The sequence below is a fragment of the Elgaria multicarinata genome, chromosome 4, assembly GCF_023053635.1.
Source record: "Elgaria multicarinata webbii isolate HBS135686 ecotype San Diego chromosome 4, rElgMul1.1.pri, whole genome shotgun sequence".
Taxonomy (NCBI): Eukaryota; Metazoa; Chordata; class Lepidosauria; order Squamata; family Anguidae; genus Elgaria; species Elgaria multicarinata.
Window position 1 is genome coordinate 12,268,465 of NC_086174.1, and position 18,872 is coordinate 12,287,336.

Sequence of the window (18,872 nt, forward strand, 5' to 3'; positions counted from 1 at the left end):
TTCGATCTGCATTTCGACCTGGTTACAGGACCGAATCAGCCTTGGTCTCCCTGATGGATGACCTTGATCGAGAGAGCGACAGGGTGAGTGCAACCCTGTTAATCCTGCTCGATCTCTCGTTGGCTTTTAATACCATTGACCATGGTTTCCCCCTCGATCAACTCCGTGGAATGGCTGCTGGAAGCACTGTATTACGGTGGTTCCAGTCCTACCTGCAGGGTCAATTTCAGAGAGTAACATTGGGTGGTCATTTCTTAGCCCCTTGGCAATTAAGCTGTAGGGTACCGCAGGGCACCATCTTGTCCCCAATATTGTTTAACATCTATATGAAGCCTCTAGGGGATTTGGAGCAAAATGCCATCAGTACGCTGATGACACACTGCTCTATCTCCCTATGACATCTGAATCAGGAGAGGCGGTGCAAGTCCTAGATCAGTGCCTAAAATCAGTAACGGGCTGGATGAGGGCCAATGAACTGAAGCTGAATCCTGGCAAGACGGAAGCCCTGTGGGTGAGTGGTTCCCGAGTCCAGGAAATAGGCTCATCACCTGTTCTGGATGGGGTTGCACTCCCTCTGAAAGATCAGGTTCATAGTTTGGGGGTACTCCTAGATCCATCATTGTCACTGGAAGGCCAAGTGGCCGTGGTGGCTCAGAGTGCCTTTTACCAGCTTGGCCTGGCTCACCAGCTACAGCCAATTTTGGATAGGGATAGTTGGCCCACAGTGGTACAGGCATTAGTAACCTCAAGGCTGGATTACTGCAATGCACTCTATGTGGGGCTGCCCTTAAGACTGCTCCAAAAGCTGGAGCTAGTGCAGAATGCAGCAGCTTGGCTGCTGTCTGGAGCTGCCTCTTTTCGGCCTAGAACTCCTTTGCTAAGGGAATTGTACTGGCTACCTATTGGCTACCAGGCCAGGTTTAAGGTTTTGGTACTAGTGTACAAAGCCCTAAACAACTTGGGATCAGGATACCTGAGAGAGCGCCTTCTCCCTTACCAACCTGCCTGATCACTGAGGTCGATGGAGGGCTTGCTCCTGGTAGTTCCACATGGACCTATGGCCCACTTGGAATCCACCAGGAGAAGATCTTATAGTGTAGTGGGCCCTTCTCTGTGGAACTCCCTGCCCCTGGAGGTTAGGCAGGTGCCAACATTAGGCTCCTTCCGGTGCCTCCTGAAAACAACTCTGTTTCGAGAAGCCTTCCTCAACTGACTAGTCACTGTTTTTCTGGTGCCTTTGCTTTAAAATTGAACAATTTTAATTTGCTTTTTAAATCTTCTTTCTTTTACTGTTTATACCTATGTTCATTGCTCAGGAATCTGTGTTAGATAATTAATAATAAAATAATAATAATAATAATAATAATAATAATAATAATAATAATAATAATTTATTTCTTACCCGCCTCTCCGATTGGATTGAGGTGGGGAACAACAGCAAGCATAAAATACATAAAATACTGATTAACATAGTATACACTGTTAAAAAAAAACTTCCTAAAAGCATACTAAAAGTATCAATATATTTATTGAGTGGTATATAAAAATTGTAAATAAATAAATAAACACGGCTCTTCCATCCTCTGTCCTTGCCCTGGTGCTGCACTGGGGGCATTCCTGGGCAGAAGGCGACCTTGGACTGGGCTCTGGAAGATGAGTGAAGGAGAGGGAATACGCCCAGCAAGCCTAATGGCTGCCCCCTCTGTCAAATTTGCTCGCTGCCACCCCACAGCAGCGACACTGGAGGTTTTGGCATTGGAGCGGCACCAGCTCAGCACCATGAAGGCATCTCCAGGTTAGAGATGCGCAAATCAGCAGAACCCAAGCTTCTCAACGCTCTCTGATTTCCACCTCAAAACTCATTCTGAAAGAGGCACCTGGCAAATCGTGAGCTTCACTGACTGCTCACACCGATGTGTACATATGAAGACAGACTGAAAGAACTGGGCATGTTTAGCCTGGAGAAGAGAAGATGGAAAGGAGACATGAGAGCACTCTTCAAATACCTGAAAGGTTGTCACACAGAGGAGGGCCAGGATCTCTTCTCTATCCTCCCAGAGTGCAGGACACGGAATAACGGGCTCAAGTTAAAGGAAGCCAGATTCCAGCTGGACATCAGGAAAAACTTCCTGACTGTTAGAGCAGTACGACAATGGAACCAGTTACCTAGGGAGGTTGTGGGCTCTCCCACACTAGAGGCCTTCAAGAGGCAGCTGGACAACCCTCTGTCAGGGATGCTTTAGGGTGGATTCCTGCATTGAGCAGGGGGTTGGACTCGACGGCCTTGTAGGCCCCTTCCTACTCTGCTATTCTATTATTCTATTCCCATGTGTCTTTTTCTAAACGTATGTATTTTTGGTGGACATGTTTGAAAAGTACTCATTTTCTCCTGCTCATTAGCTAGAGCTTAAACTAAAGGCTGCAAGCACCTCTGTCTACCACTTCATTCCGCCAACTCAACAGTCTTTCATATATTAAAAAAAAAACCCTATAAAGACTGATCTCTTCCAGCAGGCCTACCCAGTCAGATTTTAAAATGTCTGGCTGTTATTTTAATAATTTATTTATTTATTTATTTTATTACATTTATATACCGCCCCACAGCCGAAGCTCTCTGGGCGGTTTACAACAATTAAAAATGGTAAACATGAAAAGTATACAAAATTTAAAAACCATCAAAAACATAAAAACAGTATAAAAACAACAGTATCCATTTAAAAACAACAATTCTGGGGTCCATTAAAAACAAACTTAACATTGTTAAATGCTGTTAAAATGCCTGGGAGAAGAGAAAAGTCTTAACCTGGCGCTGAAAAGATAACAATGTTGGCGCCAGGCGAGCCTCATTGGGGAGATCATTCCACAGTCGGGGGGCAACCACCGAAAAGGCCCTCTCCCTTGTTGCTATCCTCTGAGCTTCCCTCGGAGGATGTATTCGTTAATGATGTATTAGTTCTACAAGTTTTTAATCAGTTTTATATACTTTATAGTATTTTTATATTTGATGTTGTTCCCCACCTCAATCCAGAGGAGAGACAAGTAAGAAATAATAATAATAATAATAATAATAATAATAATAATAATAATAATAATAATACCCTATGGATTGGCTCTACATTGTAAGACTGAGCCAGTCTACTCGGTAAGACTGAGTAGGGGGTTCTTTGCAAACTCTGGGAACTTTGGACGATCTGGCCCAATATGGAGAGGAAGAACTTGTATCCTGTTGTGACTGAATCACAACTAGGGATACTGCAAGAGTCTGAGAGCGTGGTGGAGTCGTGCTTAAGGGCTGTTTGGATCTCGTCTTTGGGTGAAAAGAACATTGATCTAACAATGGGACCCACCCCCTTGCTCAGATTCCAAGACCCTGCTTTCCATGTCACCACTACATACAGTACCCTTTCGCGTGAGCACCGCACAGGCCATGAGAGCCTGGCAGCCCCCCATCCCCATAGCAAGCTGTCACTTTGCATAAAAATGAGGGTTGGGTTTTTCCAGGTATGCAATGTTATGTAAATGGAGTCTATACAGGGGAAAACATCATTTAAAATTCATTTCCAAAAATGTGCACTTTCCCGACCCCCATAGGCTAAAGCTTGAAAATGCAGATTTGGGGGGGGGGGAGTGCACATTTGTGGAAGTCCACACTTGCACAAGTATACACTTTTGAACACAAACACAAGTTTGGGAAATTACGGACATTTCCTAAGAATTGCACGCCTGCTCGCGTTTGCATTAGGGGTTGCAAGCAAGACGTGTTGGCATGATTTGCGAACAGAAATGCAACCCTTGTATATCCCTAACATTCTCAAATAGATGTCAAACAAAGGTTGTTCCTTCTAGTACTTAGAGGTCAAAAACAGTATTACTCCTGGAAAGCTATAGGAAGCCGGTGCAGACCCTGGTATAATGTGAGTTCAGTAACCCAGCCCTGTTTGACTTTGACGTTTTGACCTATCCGAGAATGCGCTTACTCCTGTTGCAAATGCTGTTTTTATGGCAGGTGGACAGATTGGAGCTGGGACAGTGACAGGTCTCTTTGGAAGGCTTACTTGTGGTTGAATTATGGTTCTAATGAAATTGTCAATAGTAATCCTGTTACCAGGAACTCGAAAACCCTGCTTAATGAACTAGACACTAACAAACAAAATAACAATTCTTTTTTTAAAATACTCTTTTGAGAACAGGGTAATTGGTTCAGATTTCAGGCAGATAATAGAATGCAAAGGGACTGTACTACCTGTTGCAAAGCATGAAGAAAATAATAAGTGTGTAGGTGTTGTGTGCGCCTGTGTATATTTCTTTATGTCCCCAATGCTATGTACTCAACAGAATTCTCTTGTACTCCAAGTTAATTAATTCCTAACATTTATAGCCCAAGGTTTCCATAAATTACAACCAACACTCTGGGCCAGAACAAGGGTGGGTAGAAAGCAGACTTCCAGATATTTTGGACTTCAGTGTCCATCATCCCTGACCATGGGCCATGCTGGCAGAGGCCTCTGGGAGTTGAAGTCCAAAACATCCATTGATCTACCTTCTTCCCATCCCCACATGCATTTTGTATGTTATTTTCACCAATATACACATTTTTGTGTGCCATTTCCCCTAATATACACGTCATTATTTTTTATATGGGAACTCTGTTGCAAAATTCAGAGAAGTGCGCATTTCAAAGGAGAACTGAGTTTCAATTAAGGTATTTGATGAAAAGTGAAAAAAATAGATAAATTGCATTAAAATGTGAATTTCTTCCCCATGTCTATCTGGGTTATGTTCACGGTCTGTACAGGACAGGACTTTCCTTCTTGGACAAAGTAATTAGATGTTCATACATACAGGTTATGTGCTCAGTGGTGTTCCACGGAGGCTCAGGGAGAAAGGAGAAGTAGTCAAGCACTGACTCTCCCAGGTAGGTCAATTCAGGCCACAGCTAGACCTAAGGTTTATCCTGGGATCATCCAGGGTTCGCCCCTGCCTGAGCACTGGATCCCCTGTGTGTCACCTAGATGAACAGGTTTGACCCCTGGACAATCCAGGGATAAACCTTAGGTCTAGCTATGGCCACCGACAAAGTCATGTGAAATTGCATCAGGCCAAGTCCATTCAAGCCAGACATCTTTAAGCAAGACTGTGGACGTCTCCCAGTGGGCCCTGCTGCCTGAGCCCTGGAGAGATGTTGTGTCAGGAAAGAGACGAGACCAACTGAACCCTTATGTAGGCTGGAAAGGCCTGTGCCATGGTTGGCCCCACTTCCTCGTTGAAGCTGGCTGTCTTATCTTCAAAGGCCCTTATCCTACTCTTCAAGTTCAGGTTTCTACGGCACGAAGGAGACTGGGATGTTACTTGGGGCTCATCTTCTGAGTCTAAAGGCGTTACTAGACCTACCGCTGAATCCAGTGGTGAGGAGCGCGGCCTGTCGGCCCTGTCTACACCTGAGGCATGATGGGGCCGAGGGAAGCCCCATCGCGTCCTCCATCCCCCCCCGCCTTAAAGCGGCCGCGTGTGCAGGAGCGCACTAACGGGCAGGTAAGTATTTTTTTTTTTTAAAAAAAAGCCCCCCACCTCCCCTGGCCTTCGATCTCCCCCCTCTCCCCCCCATGTCCATGTCCCCACCTGCTATTTGCCACCGCCACCAATATCCCCAGCCGCTGTGTGCCACCGCCACCACTGATGAGGACGATGTCCCCAGTTGGCGTTTCCTGCTGTCTGTCCCCTGGCCTGTGTTGCCTGCAGCCGGGGGACGTGATGACAGCAGGAAACGCCAGCTGGGGGCATCGTCCTCAGCGGCGGCGGCACACAGCGGCTGGGGACATTGGCGGCAAATAGCAGGTGGGGACATGGGGGGGAGAGGGGGATCAAAGGTAAGGGGAGGTGGGGGGAATTGGGGGGCAGGAGCGCTGTGGCCCATCCACCGCTTTTCCCGGCTACTTGCACGTAAGTGTGGTAGCCAGGAAAAGTGGCGGAACGGTCCACACGCCCGCGGTTCTGGCCTCAGCTCGACCTAAGGCTGGGATCGCAGGAAAAACTGGTCCAAAAGTGGATCCAGTTATCCCGGGTCAAGGGAGGGTTTAACCCGGCCTGACCCCAGGATCCCCTGTGCATCATTTGCACACACAGCAGGGAGCCCGGGCCTCGCACTGGGCTAAACCCTCGTCTAGGAAGGCCCTAAGAAAAACTTTCTCACGCTTGGACAGTCAGGGAGAAGGTAACACCTGTATCTACTTCAGCATAGCATAGGCTCCAGGGTCATTACACGTAGCAATACTAGGCAGGGGCCTGGTGGCAGTGGGCACCAGTTGATGCTGCTAAAGCCTACGTAGAAAAAAACACGATGTGCATACTAAGTAGGGATGTCGTAAGCACCTGACTGAGTCTGGGAGTCTGACAGACTGCCCTGCATCTGCTCCCCTGGACACAGTTGGCCTCATCTTGAGCATTGCATCCAGTTCTGGGCACCACACTTCAAGAAGGATGCAGACAAGCTGGAGGGTGTTCAGAGGAGGGCAACCAGGATGATTAGGGGTCTGGAAACAAAGCCCTATGAAGAGAGACTGAAAGAACTGGGCATGTTTAGCCTGGAGAAGAGAAGATTGAGGGGAGACATGATAGCACTCTTTCAAATACTTCAATAGTTGTCACACAGAGGAGGGCCAGGATCTCTTTTCGATCCTCCCAGAGTGCAGTACGTGAAATAATGGGCTGAAGTTACAGGAAGCCAGATTCCAGCTGGACAGCAGGAAAAACTTCCTGTTAGAGCAGTGCAACAATGGAACCAATGACCTAGGGAGAACCGCCCAGAGAGCTTGTGAACCACCCAGAGAGCTTCAGCTATTGGGCGGTATAAAAAAGTAATAAATAAATAAATAAATGGGCTCTCCCACACTAGAGACCTTCAAGAGACAGCTGGACAACCATCTGTCAGGTATGCTTTAAGGTGGATTCCTGCATTGAGCAGGGGGTTGGACTCGATGGCCTTGTAGGCCCCTTCCAACTCTACTGTTCTATGATTATATGATTCCTGCAGTGCATCTACAGACCCATGCTCAAGCACTCACGAGGCCCAGATGGGCTCTCAGCAGCTGTCCACCCTCGCTGCTGAAATTGTGCATCCCACCCCCACTACTCTCATGTCTACACTTTTGCAAGGGTAAAGGCAGAATGCGCCATTTGCAACTTTACTCTTGCATCAATGGGGCCTTTATGGCTGCCATTGACACAGCGGAGGAAATGCGCAATTTCGTCAGCAAAAGCGGACAGCTGTTGAGTGTTCATTGGGCCAAACCAAGCCTCAAAAGAAGATCACACAGCCCAATGAGTAAAGGCTGACCACGGTGGTAGCGGGGTGAATGTCCAACAAGGCACATGTGGATGAGTTCACCCACCCTAAAACTTACTCAGTAGCCCTTTCTTTTTAGGGCCCCCCATTTATTTTATTTTTATTTGTATTTTTTTGCAGGGGCAAGAATTTCCCTCACAAAATATCTCCAAGGACTGTCATTCAGCCATTTAAACAAAGAAAAAGGAAAAGTTGACGTCCGAAGAGGGAAACCCTCACGAGATTAGGGGCAGACTGTTCAGTTCCTAACACACGAGGTGCGCTGTGAAGTTGTTAAGCGGAAACCAAATGGCATGAGAAAAAGAGGGTGGCCCAAGGGGAACTTTAAGAAGAATCCTTCCTGAAGGAAGGGCAAAGCAATCAATTGAAACCCCATAAAGGAAGAAGCGGCGGTGATTGTCAGGCAAGAGTGGATGAGGCCGGTTTGCAGCCCGTACACCAGCGCTGGAGACGTAATGTAATGTAAAGCAACTCATCCGTCCCTAATTTAATAGGAAGCGACTTAAGATATTTTTAACAGCCCTAGGAAAACATTGTGGGCTGGAAGATGTATGCATGTATGCATTTTTAAAATATATATTTTAGGACTGAAGCACTGAACTCCTTGAGAGAGGAAGAGGGAGATCGGGGGAACGCGGCAGGGCGGGGGGAGGTTAAGAAAGAACGAGAATCCACTACCATATTGTAAAATTAGCATTTAGATAGTGAGCAAGGGAGTGAAATTGGCATAAAATCTTGAAAAACTAACCGGGCTTGCCAAATTATAAATCACTCCCTAGTGTCTAATGGCTCAGACACAATAACAAGATTTTTTTCCCCCTGATCAAGGACCAAAAATTATGTTCCCCACCTTGGCTTCTCTGCCCCTTTTCCCTTCCTGCCTCCCCTCTCTTTCTGTCTTTGAGGGATTCCTATATGTCCTAAGACATGGAGAATCTAGAGATAATATGCAGGAGTTATATGAATTTATGACCACTTGCTGTACAGTTGTTATTCCCAAATAACAGAATGCCTTTTGCTAGCAACTAAGACGTTTGTGTTTCAGAATCCAGCTATGCTGGGGTTTTTTTTAAAAAAATCCCCTTTTAAGCTGTGCAGCCACAGAAGACTCTTAATAATTGATTATAATTGATTTTAACCTTGTCCTAACCTGGGCGGCGTGGCTAGGCCGATCATCTTTGTCCAGATGGGATATGAGAAAAAAGCCCCCGATATGCTTCTTTAAAAGCTCCAGACATGAGCAGAAGATAAAATATTTAGTCTGCCAAAGCCTTGACCTCCCAATTCTAGCCAGTTTTGAACCTGAATTGATTTCCGACAAGACATCTGGGAGATGATTACATCAAAATGCACTAAAAGCCGGCCTGCCCTCTCTCTCTTAACATCCCAGTAGCTTAACCTGTTAATAACAGCAATTGTTTTAGATACAATACCAATTTCAGTTAACAGACCCTAGAAAAGGGATAACACAGCAAAGCATGAACTAGTGCTGGGCCGAAAACATTTCGACCATTCCATTTTCGGTATTTCGTGGGAGGTGGGAGGAAAAATGAAAACTCAGGCGAAAGAGGCTAGGAGAGATGAGAATTTCAAAGGTTTTTTCTTCTGGGGGAGGTGGACAGGGTTTCCAGATACTGTTTTAAAGGTAGCCAGTTGTTGAGGGGTCTTCTTTCTTTTTATTTTTTTAAAAACACATCCCAGCATTTTCAGGAGCTCTGGGGTTCTTCCTGAGCTCCTGAAAATGGAGAGGGCAAGGTCACATGGACTCCAACAGGCATTCACTAAGAACTGCTGGGCTCCTCTAAATGTCGAGGGAAGGAGTGGTTTTTAAAAAAAAAAACTTTAAAAAAAAGGAAGAAGCCCCCTCAGCAACTGGGTGCACTTACAGAATGGTATGTGGAAACCCTGGCCCTCTCCCCAAGGAGAAAATTCTCCGAATTTCCACCACCACCCTCCCTGAAAAAGAAGCAGAAAGAACAATGCCTCTTTCGAAGGGTGAGAGAAACTTCCTGAAAATAGGGGCTAGGATTCGGCCCAGCACTAGCGAGAAGCATGGCAGTGAAGAGGATCAGAATGGAGGTGGAAGCAGCAATTCCAGTAAAAAAAATCATGCCTTTCTATGGGCTAGAAAGCTTTTCTGGTGGAAGTAGGTGGACTATATGAAAAGGAGGACAGGGCTCCTGTATCTTTAACAGTTTTATTGAAAAGGGAATTTCAGCAGGTGCCATTTGTATATATGGAGAACTAGGTGAAATTCCCTCTTCATCACAACAGTTGATGCTGCAGGAGCCCTGCCCTCTTTTAAATCTGATCACTCTAGTATAGCTCCTGCACTTTAACTGTTTTCAATAATACTGGGCTAAATGGACCAGTGGTCTGACTTCAGTATAGGCAGAATCCTATATGGGAAGATTCCTGACGATCTTATTGTGCTAGGTTAAGTTCAGCAATGGCTCGGACCAATCCACCACTTCCAATAAAGTACTGGGTGCCCCCATATTTGCCAACCCAGGGGTGAGGGAGGTGTGCAAATCCCTTTCTGACCTCCAATGGCAGGGAGTTACATTAAAAGAGGCCCACCACACCAAAGGCTCTTCTCCTGTTAGACTCCAATTGTTCAAAGGTCCATGGGGAGCCACTAGGAGAATGCACTCACATGATCTCAGTGACTGGGCAACTTTATAGAGAAGGTGTTCTCTCAGGAATCGTGGTCCCAAGTTGTTTAGGACTTCGTACACTGGTTCTAGAACCGTAAACCCAACCTGGTAGCTAATAGGTAGCCAGTGCAATCCTGTGTAGGTGTAGCGTAATCCTGTGTAGGTATGTGTCCCCTTGAGTAAGAGTATATAGTTTGCAAACTAAATGACTTTGACTTTCATCAGTGACCAGTTTCTGATGTTGGATGAATATGTAAAGCTAGTTTTCATCCACTCCCTCATTCCCCCCCCCCAATGTTAAATCCCATAATTTTGCATCAGTTTGTAACCTTTTTTTTTTAAGGGGGAAAAAAGTCAACCTGTAAACATGTGTGTAATTTTGAGTGCACTTCTCAAAATGTACACATTTTTGTATGACCGTAACGCAACATGCACATTTTTGTATGCATTTCTCCAAATATATGCATTTTGCAAGCAATCTGCCTCTAAAATAAAGCATTTCAGGCAGCACACCTATACATTTTTGTGTGCACTTTTCCATAATATACACTTTAATGTGCATTTTTTTAAAAAAAACTACACTGAAAAATGCTGAAACGTGTGGATGTTGCTGTATAGCTGCAAGCGTGTCCATGTGTAGGTTCAGGAAGTGTGAATTAAAATACAATCTGAACACATTTCTAAGCTAGATACAGCAAATAGGGGTGGCATTGTAGGTCTCATCTTTAAGGGACATAACTTCCTGCCCGGGTGCTCTACCTCCTGACGCAATTCATTTGATTTGAATGCATAGGAAACTGCAGCTATCATGTATCCTAGCGGGAAACGATACCCTTCAACATTAGGGATGTGCTCCGCTTCTAATCGGACCAGCAAATTAGAAGCAGAGGGGGGGCTTCGCCTGCACTTAAGGCGGAGGCGAAGAGGATTGGGGGGCCGGCGGAGCGTGGCGAAGAGGATCGAGGTGAAGGCGGATCCTTTGCCTCGATCCGGAGCTCCGCCGGAAAGGTAAGTGGGGTTTACAGGGCCCTGCCGCTGCCGCTGTCGCCCATGCGGCGACGCCCTGTAATCCCCCCCACCCTCCTCTCCCTTACCTGCCTCCATCCGCGGTCCGTCGGCGTCTTCAATTGAGCCCGCGGTTCAACCAGGAAGTCTGGGCCCAGACTTCCTGGTTGAACTACAGGCTCAATTGAAGACGCTGACGGACTGCGGACGGAGGCAGGTAAGGCCCCCCTCTCCCTTGGTCCCTTACCGGGCTCTGCCGCCATCGCCGCACGGGCGGCGATGGCGGCAGGGCCCGGTAAACCTCCTGCCCTCCTCTCCCGGCCTTACCTGGTGCCACTCCCCGCCACTGCGGAGCTCTGATTTGGAGCCGGAGCTCCACGGCGAAGAGGAGCAAAGTATGGGCGGAGTGGCGCAGAGCGGAGCGGGCCGATCCGAAATTTTCGGATCGGCCCGCGGGGCGGAGCGGGGGGTCCGTGCACACCCCTATTCAACATACTGATTTGCTTCCAGACTTTAAAGGTAAGATCCTTAAGGCCTTTTCTGTAAGCAGTGACCCCCTTCTTGCCTTCATTTCCCTCTTCTTCTCAAGAGTAAGCTGCAAGGAGTGTACTGGCAGGCAGGGCTGGTGAACTCACTACAAGGGTGAGCTTGAATATTAGAAGGAATTTGGGCCCTGGTCGTATTAGAGGCAGGACTTCCGAACTCCCTCATCCTGAACTCACTCTTGTCACTACTTAAAGTAGGGTGACCATATGGAAAGGAGGACAGGGTTGCTGTATCTTTCATAGTTGCTTAGAAAAGGGAATTTCAGCAGGGGTCATTTGCTACTTGGAGGAGGGCTTTCTTCGCTGTGGCACCCCGGTTGTGGAATGAGCTCCCTAGAGAGGTCCGCCTGGCGCCTACACTGTATTCTTTTCGTCGCCAGCTGAAGACCTTTTTATTCTCTCAGTATTTTAACACTTAATTTTAACTTAAATTTAAATTTTACTGTTCTAACCCTGTATTTTCATCTTATATCAATTTTGCTGTATGGTTTTATCCTGGTTGTGCTTTTTATACTGTATTTTGTATTTGTGCTTTTAACCTGTTGATTGTTTTACTATGTTTTTAATTTTTGTGAACTGCCCAGAAAGCTTCGGCTATTGGGCGGGATAAAAATGTAATAAATAAATGAATAAATAAATAAATGCAGCATCTGGTGAAATTCCCTCGTCATCACAGCAGCTAAATCTGCAGGAGCCCTGCCCTCTTTTGTATCTGGTCATGAGGGCAGGGCTGCTGTAGCTTTAACTGTTGTGATGAAGAGAGAAGTTCACCGGGTGCTGCATGACGCCTGCTGAAATTCCCTTTTCTGAACAACTGCGAAAGGTACAGGAGCCCTGTCCTCCTTTCCATATGGTCACCCTAAGCCTCGCTTTGATTTGATACTCCGCACCATGGCTGACTTCCCAATCCTCTCTTTCCATTTCACCTCCTCCCCCAACACCGACCTCCAGGACTAACAAGTATGCACATCAGAACTCAACTTTGCATTCCTTATGATGACAATATTGAGATTATTATTTTTTACAAGTTACCCGCAGACAATTACAGCTGTCGGTACTATCCTCTCACCATGGAAACTTTTGTTTTACTGAACAATTGATCTTCTTATCAGATCTGCTCATTCCCTTGTTGTAGTAATGAACAATGGTACATCTGAGAGAGAAATTCAAAGTGCATCATTTATCTTCGCCTATTTTCAATTAGGCCGAGTAAAGTGTGAGTCAGTTCCAGACTACACTATGGGAGTAGAGTAGGTAAATTTATTACACCGCTAGAGTGCTAATCTTAGCAGATGGTAGGGAAAAAAAATACTTCCAGCATGAAATATGCTAAAGCAGTAAATCCAAAACAAGGTGGATGTTATCAAGTAATACCTCCCCAGTGTGAGGTAAAAATCCTACACGACAACTCAGCATTCTTGTACACTCTGGGTGAATGCTGCCGGATATGGGATACTCTCTAGGAGGACAAAAGCAAGCAGAATGAGGATAAAACGCACCCAGTGGACAGTTTAAACTATGTCTAATGAAGGAGAAGGGCAGATTTGGCTTTGGAATTTTCTCTCTGCTTTCCCCTTGGCAGCCATTTTTTTCTATGAAAATATAAAGGGGGGGAAACAGAATCTTTTTTACCCATCACGTCTCCCCCCAGAAAAGCAACGTTACAGATATGAGCAAGTGAATCAGTTAGAATGATATTTATCCCCCCTCACTTCCTTAACCCTGATGTCTCATATGTGGCAATGCATGAAATTCAAGTGCAATGGTATCAGTGCTGCTGGTTAACATGTTTTAATTTTAAAAAAAGAAAACAGAAATGTTTGGTATTTAGTCATATATATTTATAGACTGTTAAAATTACTGAGAGAATAAAAAGGTCTTCACCTGGCGTCTAAAAGAATATAGTGTGGGTGCCAGGTGAACCTCCTTAGGATGCTCACTTCACCAAGTGCTGAATGCATATAAATGACCCCTGCTGAAATTTTAAAGATACAGGAGCCCTGTCCTCCTTTTCACATGGTCACCCTAACCCTCCCATGTTTTCCCACTGCTTTCTCCAACTTTTGTATTATGCAGAAAATCTGTTAAGGAGTAAAAGGCAGAATAGCTGCACAATGGATTCTAATTGGTAGTAATAGTCTGTGTATGGAAACACCGTCAAATTGCAATATTATTCATCTTTCTCAGAAGTAAAACCCATTGAGTTCTATGGGGATTGCACCCAAGTATGTGCTCGTAGGGGTGCACGTTTAGGCTCTAATTCTGTACTCCCTTACCTGGGAATAAGCCCCATAGAGATCAATGGGGCTTACTTTTGACTAGACATGCATAGGATCACGCTATCAATTACAGATCAGCAGAGTACTGAATGGGGAGAGTTCACAAGCAGCAGCAGCAACAAAAAATAATGGCTCCTTCATCCTTCCATCCTTCCTTCCTGTTCAGCAAAAAAACCCTTTGTGGTCATCTGGATAGAGATTGGGATGGGCGGAAACCCCATTAAGAAATGCCACTAACCTTCTGACAAAACTTTGCCTGGGTTTTACCTGACAAAAGCCATCCAAAATTGGTGAATATCACTTTAGAGGAAATATGGTGGAGTAGGCGAATCCCACATGATTCCACACACACACACCCAACAATCTCAAGTTATTCTCTCCTGAATATTAAGACTTTTGTGTATTTTGGCAAGTTCTCTCCCCACTTTCAAATGAGCCAAATGATATTCTCACCCATCTACACCAGGCAAATTCAGTAGGGACAGTTATTCCTAGGGTGACCCTATGAAAAGGAGGACAGGGCTCCTGTATCTTTAACAGTTGCATAGAAAAGGGAATTTAAACAGATGTCATATTTGTATATATGGAGAACCTGGTGAAATCCCCTCTTCATCACAACAGTTAAAGCTGCAGGAGCTATACTAGAGTGACCAGATTTAAAAGAGGGCAGGGCTCCTGCAGCTTTAACTGGTGTGATGAAGAGGAAATTTCACCAGGTTTCCCATGTATACAAATGACACCTGCTGAAACTTCCTTTTCAATACAACTGTATTTAATACAACAGGAGCCCTGTCCTCCCTTTCATAGGGTCACCCTAGTTATTCCCAGCATGGAGATGCTCATAATTTACCTGCCTGGTATACAGCTGTTAAAGATGAGGAACCTGTCAAGCAAAAAGAAAAAAAGATGGCAGCCCCATTAAGCAGTTTCATAGTTGAATACACAGGGATTGGAACCAAGACTCCATAAGAACATCAGAAGAGCCACTCTGGATCAGACCAAGGGTCCATCTAGTCCAGCACTCTCTTCACCCAGTGGCCAACCAACTGTTGACAGGTACCCCCAAGTAGGACATAAGTGTCATATAGAATTCAATATAAGCTTCTTTTGCTAACATTTAAAGCTTGCCACGGTCTTGCTTGTTCTTATCTCTTCTCTCTCATTTCACTCTATCATCCCCCTCGTATCCTCCGTTCCTCAAATGCTATGTTGCTCTCCTGCCCAAGAGTCTCTGGCCTTAGCTAGACCTAAGGTTTATCCCGGGATTGTCCCGGGGTCATCCCTGTTCATGTAAATGACACACAGGATATCCCAGGAACAGGCAGGGATGACCCCGGGATAAACCTTAGGTCTAGCTAAGGCCGATATCTCTCTTGCTCAGCTCCGCCCATTCTCTCTGGTTGCCCTTTTTGCTTGGAAAGCTCTCCCAGAACATCTACGAACTACGAGTTCTATCTTAGATTTTAAAAAGTGTTTAAAAACTCGTCTCTTTTCCATAGCTTTTGGAACCCTAGCCTGATTTATTGTTCACAATGCTTCGATTATTTCCTTATTCTGTATTTGTGTAACCCTTCCCCCTTATAAGTTTTAATTTGGGGTGTGCACGGACCCCCCGATCCACCCCGCGGGTCGATCCGAAAATTTTGGATCGGCCCGCTCTGCTCCACGCTGCTCCGCTCATAGTCTGCTCCTCTTCGCCGCGTAGCTCCAGCTCCGAATCAGAGCACCACAGTGGAGGGGAGTGGCGCCAGGTAAGCCCCCCCTCCCTCCTCTCCCTTACCTGCAGAGCCTGGTAAGGGACCAAGAGGGAGGGGGGCCTTACCTGCGTCCATCCGCGGTCCCTCGGCTTCTTCAATTGAGCCTGTGGCTCAATTGGAGAAGCCAAGGGACCGCAGACGGATGCAGGTAAGGGAGAGGAGGGAGGGGGTGTTTACCGGCCCTGCCGCTGTCGCTGCATGGGCGACAGCGACAGCAGGAGGGCCCGGTAAACCCCACTTACCTTTCCGGCGGAGCTCCGGATCGAGGCGAAGGATCCGCCTTCACCTCGATCCTCTTCGCCACGCTCCGCCAGCCCCCCAATGCTCTTCGCCTCCGCTTTAAGGGGAGGCGAAGCACCCCGCTCCGCTTCTAATTCACCGGTCCGATTAGAAGCGGAGCACATCCCTAGTTTTAATGTGGTTTTAGATTGTAAGCCTCAGGGCAGGATATTGTTGCTGTTTTATTTGTACATACTGTACAGCACCAAGTACATTGTTGGTGCTATATAAATAAATATTAAATATTAATAATAAGTGCAACAACACCTTTTCACCCATGTTCCCCAGCAACTGGGATATACAGGCTTACTGCCTCTGATACTGGAGGTAGCATAGAGTCCTCAGAACTAGTAGCCATAGATAGCTTTCTCCTCCAGGAATTTGTCTAACCGCCTTTTAAAGCCATCCAAATCAGTAGCCATCACTACTATATCAAACTAAGAAATATCCCAGCCAATGAAAAGCCAGGTCCACCCATGTTCCGCAGCAACTGGGATATACAGGCTTACTGCCTCTGATACCAGAGGTAGCACATAGCCATCCTACCTGCTTTTAAAGCCATCCAAATTGGCAGCCATCACCACATCTTGTGGTAGTGAATTCCATAGTTTAAATATACTGTGTGAAGAACTCCAAGATCAGCAATACTACAAATGAGAAGGATCTTGGAACTGTTGTAGATCGCAAGCTGAATATGAGCCAACAGTGCGATATGGCTGCAAGAAAGGCAAATGCTATTTTGGGCTGCATTTATAGAGGTATAGCTTCCAAATCACGTGAGGTACTGGTTCCTCTCTATTCGGCCCTGGTTAGGCCTCATCTAGCGTATTGCATCAGTTCGGGGCTCCACAGTTCAAGAAGGACGCAGACAAACTGGAGTGTGTTCAGAGGAGGGCAACCAGGATGATCAGGGGTCTGGAAACAAAGCCCTATGAAGAGAGACTGAAAGAACTGGGCATGTTTAGCCTGGAGAAGAGAAGGTTGAGGGGAGACATGATAGCACTCTTCAAAGACTTAAAAGGTTGTCACACAGAGGAGGGCCAGGATCTCTTCTCGATCCTCCCAGAGTGCAGGACACGGAATAACGGGCTCAAGTTAAAGGAAGCCAGATTCCAGCTGGACATCAGGAAAAACTGTTAGAGCAGTATGACAATGGAATCAGTTACCTAGGGCAGTTGTGGGCTCTCCCACACTAGAGGCCTTCAAGAGGCAGCTGGACAACCATCTGTCAGGGATGCTTTAGGGTGGATTCCTGCATTGAGCAGGGGGTTGGACTCAATGGCCTTGTAGGCCCCTTCCAACTCTGCTATTCTATGATTCTATGATTCTATGAAATGAACAAATCTGTCCAACAATATTCTTTTTATTTTAAACCCTCAAATTCTTTTTCTCCCATATATGGAGAACTTCATGGATTTCACTGAACTTAAACTAAGCTTTCACCCATCCTGGAAATCTGGTGTATCATCCTACAGAGATACAGAATGATCCCACCCAGACAGCCTCAAGAAATTTAACCTGCCTCATATAAAAGTCTTTGGGCTTCCCTCAAAAAAGTCAGTGAATGGGTTTGTTTTTGTTTGTTTGTTTCCCCTGAAAAGCAATGCCAATATTTACATTCCAGAGAAATTTTGGCTTTGGAAATGTTAGTTCTAATTCATATGAAAGAATTTCATGCAGATCTGGAAGACTTACTTCCTTGTGTCCCTTTCTGCAGTGACTTCTTTGCCTACCATCCAGAGCTGTATTTGTGCTCCGATGGGTTGACAGAGCCTGCATTTTAGAATTTATTTATTTATTTATTAAATTTATATACCGCCCCATAGCTGAAGCTCTCTGGGCAGTTTACAAAAGTTAAAAACCGTGAATTGCTACTGAATTTTGCCCACATTGAAATCTGAAGCAAATTCGGAAGGCTGTCCTCAAGGAAGATATCTGGGAACTGCAATACCATGAAGTGGCTAGGAATTTCTAACCAGGAATTCCCAGCATACCCACCAAACTTTAATTCCGATCAGGTTTTTTGGGAGGAGGGAACTGGAACCAATTAAACCAACTAGGATTGAAATCAGCAGTGTAGATACGACCAATGAGTAGAATCTTATGATTAATTTGTCTGGCTTCCATAGGTGTGCACACAGGGTGTGCCAGGTGTGCCTAAGATTCCCAGGGCTGCCTCCACTTTCCTGCCCCTCCCACTGCACCGATTGGAGTGAAGGAGGGAAAAGCATGCTTTCTGATCTCCCACTGCTCCAATTGGGGCCTTTAAGGTGCACACCCTAATGAAATGAGTTTTGTGCCCCTATGCTGGCTTCACAGCCTTCTGAATTCTCTAGAGGAGAGGAAGAAGAAACGAAAGTTGAGTTGCAGGGGGTGGAGAAGAGCAGACAAGGAAAAATACAGTGACGAATTGTCAGGGTTGTGCTGATGTCCCTGTTTGGACCTGGGTTGCCCTAGGTTTAAAAACATTCATTGATCCACTTCCATGCTGGCTCCATCCTTTCAGGGGTCCTACAAAAGAGGATAAATATCAGTTAGGCCATTGCTAGACAAGGGTTTAGCCCGTGCTGAAATCCGGGCTCACCCCTGTGCGTGCAGATGATGCACAGGGGATTCCGGGGTCAGGCTGGGCTAAACCCTCCCTTGACCCAGGATAACTGGATCCACTTGTAGCCTGGTTTTTCTGCAGCCCCAAGCTGAGCCCGGGAATGCGGAAAGTCTAGCTGTTTCCATGGCTTTTCCCGGCTACGCAGCTTACTCACGAGTAGCCAGGAGAAGTCAAGTGCTGTGCCCATCGGGCTGGGGGCGAGGGAGTTGAGGGGGGGAGAGATGGGGCAGGGGGGAAGAGCAGAGCCAGGGTGGGGAGATCGCGCCGGGGTGTTGGTGGAGGGGACATCGGACATGACGAGCGGACGGGTGAGGGGGCGGGCGAGCAAGGGGGTGGGCAACCAAGGGGGTGAGCGGGCAAGTGAGCGGGTGAGTGGGGGTGAGCGGGGGACATCAGACAT